The 7,708-nt window shown below is 45.6% G+C and overlaps 1 long non-coding RNA gene across 1 annotated transcript; it reads right to left on the bottom strand.

Annotated features, from left to right (window-relative positions):
* Positions 1-182: 182 nt before the first annotated feature.
* Positions 183-1,994, bottom strand: LOC138970271 (uncharacterized). Its single transcript, XR_011456862.1, has 3 exons — positions 1,955-1,994; positions 1,253-1,380; positions 183-313 (listed from the first exon to the last, which is right to left on the bottom strand). It is a non-coding gene; the product is annotated as an uncharacterized lncRNA (long non-coding RNA).
* Positions 1,995-7,708: the final 5,714 nt, after the last annotated feature.

The raw sequence follows: 7,708 nt of genomic DNA, 5'->3' as shown, positions 1-7,708 counted from the left end.
TCGGAATATGGGGAAGATGCACACACCTACAAAGTTTCTGTTCTATGCACGCTCAGTTCACATAGGATCTTGAAATGAAAAATGTACACATGATCAGCAAAGTTTTTGTACACTGCATGTTCAAAGTCGGGAATGAATCAGGGTCTCCTTGAAGACTGGGTCTTGCCACTTGATGACCTGTGCTTTCCCAAAAATGGCCTGGTCAAAAACGAGGACAATGTGTTGCAGTTCCAGTTCCCTTGAAACCTGAATGTATGGCAAGAACCGTGGATGTGTCTGTTGGACTGCTGACTATCATAGGCAGGTATGGAACCTGTACAACAGACAAAGGAAAACGTACAAGCGGGGTAAAAGAGCATAATTGTGCTTGAAGTAGATAAAAAGAACGACAAGTTTGTTTGTGTGAGTACGTGTAAAGGAATGTTTGTTTAAAATAATAACACATTTTGGTTGCTTGTGTTTAAAAAAAAAATATAACATTTTATTTGCGTACCTGTGCTAGGAACAAAGATAAAAGAAACACCTTTAAGGATCCAGTGTTTAAAAAAAACCCACAAACAGACATGTCCAATAAAGTTGAAGGGTAAAAAAAACAAAAAAAAACATGTTTCTTTTCAGTTATTTTGTTAAACAGGTACCCCGTCTGTACAACATATTACACAGGAAAACGTGCAAGCCGAGAAAGCAATCAGATGCTTGAAGCAGAATAAACAACAAAAAGTTTGTGTGAGAAAGTGTAAATACATTTTTGCTTTAAAAAAACACATTTTGGCTGCTTGAAAAATAATAATAATGAAAGTATATTTTGTGTGCCTGTGCTAAGAACAAAGATTAAGATAAAAGAAACAGTTTATGGTCCCAGTGTTTGAAAAAAAAGAAGTTACATTTCCACTAAAGTGGTTAGTTACAAAAAACATGTTAGGTTTATACGTGTACAGTGGAACCCACATTTATGACCTCCAAAAATCTGAGAAAACCAGGTCTTAAAAAGAATAATCTTAAATCGGGGGTAAATTTAGAGAAGTTATGAACTGAAAATCTGAAAAGGCAAGGTCTTAAATGGAGGAAGTCTTAACTTTGGGGGTTCCATTGTATACATTTACAAGAAATAAAATGTCCTCACTTCCTTTCAACTTAAAAAAAAAGTGACAGGGTGTTAGAAAATGTTAGTGGAAACCAATTCCAATGTATTCGTTACACTGTTACTGTTAGTATATCCTATTTTGTATGGAACACAATTCATCAAACCTACTTTCGACATTGGCGGAATCTGCCATCTTGCACTGCAGCATTGAATCCAGTCCAATTGTGTAAGGTCTGTAGATGCAGCTGAGGAAGCTTTGTAAAGAAGGCTAGTAGGTCAAGTGCCAAGGGGAGGAACTGTAGGAGAAATAATCAGATACATAAATGGTTGAAATGTATAACATTATAGGGGGTGTATACAATGTGTTTCAATGTGTGTACAATAAACATATGTGCAGTTAAAACTCAGATAGATACAAAAACAATGACATGTAAACAGAACATGTGTGTGCCCAAACATAGTTTGTCAAATGTCTGCATGCATGTACTGCAGTGTTATTGTGTATCCTAATATGAATTTCTGTCATAATATTAATGACAACCTTAGTACCTACAGTCAGAATTCAAAATTACCAAAGTAGGTGATCTTTCTTGCAGTAAAACAACTGTCTAGTTGCATTTCATACTCTGAATTTAACCCATTGAAAAGCAGTTTACTATCATAACAACTCATTAGCTGTAACCAATACAAGAAAAATGATATATATCAATCACATAGGCCCCTGTATAAACAATAACATGTTGCATCTGCACCTTATTGTACCTCTGATGCTATGAAGTGTTACTTAGAAGATTATCAATATCAAACATAATTTGCTCAGAAATATACACACAACTATTTCAAATGAAATTCAAGCAGGTTTTTACTCACCAACACATCTCGCCATATGTATGTCAGCACAAGTCTCCACTGGTTGCTCAGTGCCCTTTCCTTTTATGTGTAACCACAGGCGGAAGGTATCGTTCACTGGACCACCATTATCATAGAAAAACTAGTAGTGTAGTAGTGAAGACGTCTGGGGTCAACACACTGCTGCATTTCGCTTTCTTACGCTTGACCAAGGCAGGAGAGTTTGACACACACTGTGGATTTGAAGGAGTGACAACAACAGCATCACTGGAAGTGTCAATTCGCTGTACATAGTGTTTCTTCGCTCGCTGGAGTCGAACAATACATGTCAGACGCTGGTAGCAGACGACACGATGATAGGTACTCGTTCAGCTGTTTGTCCATTTGCGACTCGTTCCGTCAATTTTTTGGCAGACAGCATGTTCTTCACGCTCAAGGTTATTCCACTCAGATGCACATGTCAAAGCTTTTGCCCACGAAACACTTGAAAATGGGGTCAGTTTTTCGTCAGTGTCTACATTCTGAACATTATCGTGCAGTTCGCTGCCATGATGATATGTCCCGCGGAAACAAACACAGCTAAATTCTCATTGGTTAAAAAGCTTTTCACTACGGACAATTTTCCATGGGGAATAATCGTGGCTTCGGCAGGGAGATAACTGCCTCTTTGCTAAATTAATTCATTAATAAAAATCGGTACGAGCGTAAGCGCAGCTGTTAGTGCGTGAACATTGATGAATTTTATCCTTTTAGTAGTTAGGTACCAGGTTCTGCAAAGATTACATCGTACCCTTCTCCGTCCAACCAGCTTGAACGATAGAGCTCTACGCCGTGTAGTCTAACTGTGTGATAAAGTTCTAGAAAGACACAAACATACCGACACCGACACACACACACACACACACACATACGTACACACACTCACACACACACACACAGTCACACAGACACACACATACGTACACACACACACACACAGTCACACAGACACACACACAGTCACACACACACACACACACACACACGCGCGCACACACACACACACATGCGTACACACACACACACACGCGCACACACACACGCACACACACACACACATTCCTTAATCACCCTCGCACACACACACACACGTACACACACACACTCCCAAACCTACCCCCCCACACACACACACCTACTTCTACACCCTCCTCCCCCATCACACACACCCTCCCCGCCTCCCCCAACACACACACCCCCAAACTTATAAATGTACGTACCTTCATCTCCACAGGCCCGCGGTACTGTGTGATAAAGTTACTCGCCCTGTCCACACACACACACTGACCTTCATCTCCACAGCCCCGCAGGACTGTGGGATAAAGTTACTCGCCCTGTCCACACACACACACTGACCTTCATCTCCACAGCCCCGCAGGACTGTGTGATAAAGTTACTCGCCCTGTCCACACACACACACTGACCTTCATCTCCACAGCCCCGCAGTACTGTGTGATAAAGTTACCCGCCCTGTCCACGCACACACACCCACACACACTCACACACACACACTGACCTTCATCTCCACAGCCCCGCGGTACTGTGTGATAAAGTTACCCGCCCTGTCCACACACCCATACACACACACACACACACTTATACCTTCATCTCCACAGGCCCGCGGTACTGTGTGATAAAGTTACCCGCCCTGTCCACACACACACACACACACACACACACACACACACACACACACACACACACTTACCTTCATCTCCACAGCCCCGCGGTACTGTGTGACAAAGTTACCCGCCCTGTTCACACACACACACACACACACACACACACACACACACACACACACTTACCTTCATCTCCACAGGCCCGCGGTACTGTGTGATAAAGTTACCCGCCGTGTCCACACACACACACACACACACACACACACACACACACACACACACACACACACACACACACACACACACTTACCTTCATCTCCACAGGCCCGCGGTACTGTGTGATAAAATTACCCGCCCTGTCCACACACACACACACTGACCTTCATCTCCACAGCCCCGCGGTAGTACCTGCCCTGTTCTCACACACACACTTATATACCTTCATCTCCACAGCCCCGCGGTACTGTGTGATAAAGTTACTCGCCCTGTCCACACACACACACACTGACCTTCATCTCCACAGGGCCGCGGTACTGTGTGACAAAGTTACCCGCCCTGTCCACCGGTACCTCCACAGCGCGCGAAGAGATTCGACGCAATTCCGTCTGTCAAAATTAAGGTTCTCACTGGAAAACGAGGACGTCCTAAAGCTGTTCAGGTTGAACTTGACTCAAAGCGAAGACAGTATCATGACAATGAAAGCCCGCTGGACAATTTGGAATCAAAATCGCAGGCAGAAGAGACGTGTGGCTCTGACTGTGACTACGAAGAAGGGCTGGATATTGATTCAGGTTTGTTTCTTTGTCCTTGTCACGTTTCACTATATCACTCAAGGTGATTATGAACCGGTTAATTACTACTAATTAACTAACCACACCACGATCCACTCTCGCAGGCATACAATTAAATAAAGTCAACAAAAGTATAAGTTTCAGACGCCTGTTTATGTATAAACTCTCCACCTCCCTCGAGCCTTCACTCAAAATATGTTCCTTTTACGTTCTCAACACGTAAAAAAACCAGTGTTCACTGACAAAATGCCAGTAGTATGTAGAAAATTATAGGAACACGCTGAACCCGTGTAAATACAGTTAAATGCGAATGTTCTGTTCGAAAAGCTCTAGTTCGTGCAGGTGTCACACACCCCACGTTGTCACTACTCCAATGAAATCATAGATACGAAAAGACAACGGTGGTCAACGGGGTGCGTACGACATGGTGCACTTAGCTTTATCTCTGCTGCTGCTGCTTAGCCGGTATGCTGGTTAGTCGGTTCGCTGGTTAGCCGGTCCGCTGGTTAGCCGGTCTCCTGGTTAGCCGGTCTCCTGGTTAGCGTAGCTTCAACAGGTCCCGCCAAAGTCAGCCGTGCAGATGTTACAGGAACTCGAAACGAACGAATCGGATCGAACGAACGAACGAAGGCTGCAAACAGAAAGCATCGGTGCACTAAACATGTCAGCTACCCCTCACCCACCACCTTAAAACATGTCATCTTTAAATATCTCATCGAGCACGTGGGCCTGCACAAAACGGACTTTTTACAACAACAAAACAGCCATTTTCCGTCCTTCTCTCCCTATCTGCAAAAACCATATACAGATTAGTATTTTAGCGTCACAGAGAGTAAATTATGCGCTAACCTGGAAAGAACAACAGAGAGTATTTCATTCCACAACACAGACTCATCAACAGCGTTAAATAATGATTTATTACCTCAAAAGCCTATGATTGTAACTCTCAATGGAAGCAAAGTCCGCCTCCTCCCTGGAACAGCCTCTGTTCGTCAACAGTGACCAAAAACCTCCAGAACCCCTTGTCGAATCCTTATGCGAAAGCCATCGCCGACGAAGGAATGTTGACGACTTGTCCTCAGCAAAATATGTGGCAGTGTGAAGGAAATAACCGGTGGAAGCTCCCCTAGAGTGCCGAATACAATATTCGGTGAAAAACCATCATACTCTAGAAACTGTGTATTAGATCCTTCCCCTTCTGCCGCTGGGTGTCAAGTGCCCCGTACTCGTGTCTCTGTCAGACAACCTAGCCAAAATACACGTGACTGACCTTGTCACAAAACCAGTCCAGCTATACACAATTTTGCCTCCCCAAGCAGAAAAAAGACACGAGAAACTCAATCCCTGAAAATCCCGTGTGCGCTGTCAGCGAAAAACCGTCAGCCCTATGATAGCAGAAACCCGCACTGTGAAGCTCGTGCGTTTCAAAACATCCGTGCTCGGGAGCACTGTCAGCAAACTCTGCTGTGTCCAATATCACGCACAGGCGCTTTCTATCATAACCGACCAAGAACAGGCACTCCACTGAGTGACACTTTCTTGGTCTCTGTCACCCGATCGTGACAGTCCTCAAATGTTCTTTTGGTTGTGTGTAATTCAATTTCCATAACTAGTTCATGACAAGCAGACAAAGTATCGTGCCGTGGGCTGGCAGTATCATGACAAGCAGACAAAGTATCGTGCCGTGGGCTGGCAGTATCATGACAAGCAGACAAAGTATCGTGCCGTGGGCTGGCAGTATCATGACAAGCAGACAGAGTATCGTGCCGTGGGCTGGCAGTATCATGACAAGCAGACAAAGTATCGTGCCGTGGGCTGGCAGTATCATGACAAACAGACAAAGTATCGTGCCGTGGGCTGGCAGTATCATGACAAGCAGACAAAGTATCGTGCCGTGGGCTGGCAGTATCATGACAAACAGACAAAGTATCGTGCCGTGGGCTGGCAGTATCATGACAAGCAGACAAAGTATCGTGCCGTGGGCTGGCAGTATCATGACAAGCAGACAAAGTATCGTGCCGTGGGCTGGCAGTATCATGACAAGCAGACAAAGTATCGTGCCGTGGGCTGGCAGTATCATGACAAGCAGACAAAGTATCGTGCCGTGGGCTGGCAGTATCATGACAAGCAGACAAAGTATCGTGCCGTGGGCTGGCAGTATCATGACAAGCAGACAAAGTATCGTGCCGTGGGCTGGCAGTATCATGACAAACAGACAAAGTATCGTGCCGTGGGCTGGCAGTATCATGACAAGCAGACATAGTATCGTGCCGTGGGCTGGCAGTATCATGACAAACAGACAAAGTATCGTGCCGTGGGCTGGCAGTATCATGACAAACAGACAAAGTATCGTGCCGTGGGCTGGCAGTATCATGACAAACAGACAAAGTATCGTGCCGTGGGCTGGCAGTATCATGACAAGCAGACACAGTATCGTGCCGTGGGCTGGCAGTATCATGACAAACAGACAAAGTATCGTGCCGTGGGCTGGCAGTATCATGACAAGCAGACACAGTATCGTGCCGTGGGCTGGCAGTATCATGACAAACAGACAAAGTATCGTGCCGTGGGCTGGCAGTATCATGACAAACAGACAAAGTATCGTGCCGTGGGCTGGCAGTATCATGACAAGCAGACAAAGTATCGTGCCGTGGGCTGGCAGTATCATGACAAGCAGACAAAGTATCGTGCCGTGGGCTGGCAGTATCATGACAAGCAGACAAAGTATCGTGCCGTGGGCTGGCAGTATCATGACAAGCAGACAAAGTATCGTGCCGTGGGCTGGCAGTATCATGACAAGCATACAAAGTATCGTGCCGTGGGCTGGCAGTATCATGACAAGCAGACAAAGTATCGTGCCGTGGGCTGGCAGTATCATGACAAGCAGACAAAGTATCGTGCCGTGGGCTGGCAGTATCATGACAAGCAGACAAAGTATCGTGCCGTGGGCTGGCAGTATCATGACAAGCAGGCAAAGTATCGTGCCGTGGGCTGGCAGTATCATGACAAGCAGACAAAGTATCGTGCCGTGGGCTGGCAGTATCATGACAAGCAGACAAAGTATCGTGCCGTGGGCTGGCAGTATTATGACAAGCAGACAAAGTATCGTGCCGTGGGCTGGCAGTATCATGACAAGCAGACAAAGTATCGTGCCGTGGGCTGGCAGTATCATGACAAGCAGACAAAGTATCGTGCCGTGGGCTGGCAGTATCATGACAAGCAGTCAAAGTATCGTGCCGTGGGCTGGCAGTATCATGACAAGCAGTCAAAGTATCGTGCTGTGGGCTGGCAGTATCATGACAAGCAGACACAGTATCGTGCCG

This window comes from Littorina saxatilis, linkage group LG7, assembly GCF_037325665.1.
Source record: "Littorina saxatilis isolate snail1 linkage group LG7, US_GU_Lsax_2.0, whole genome shotgun sequence".
Taxonomy (NCBI): domain Eukaryota; kingdom Metazoa; phylum Mollusca; class Gastropoda; order Littorinimorpha; family Littorinidae; genus Littorina; species Littorina saxatilis.
Note: the sequence above shows the minus strand (reverse complement) of the source record. Positions and strands in the feature narration are given on the sequence as shown.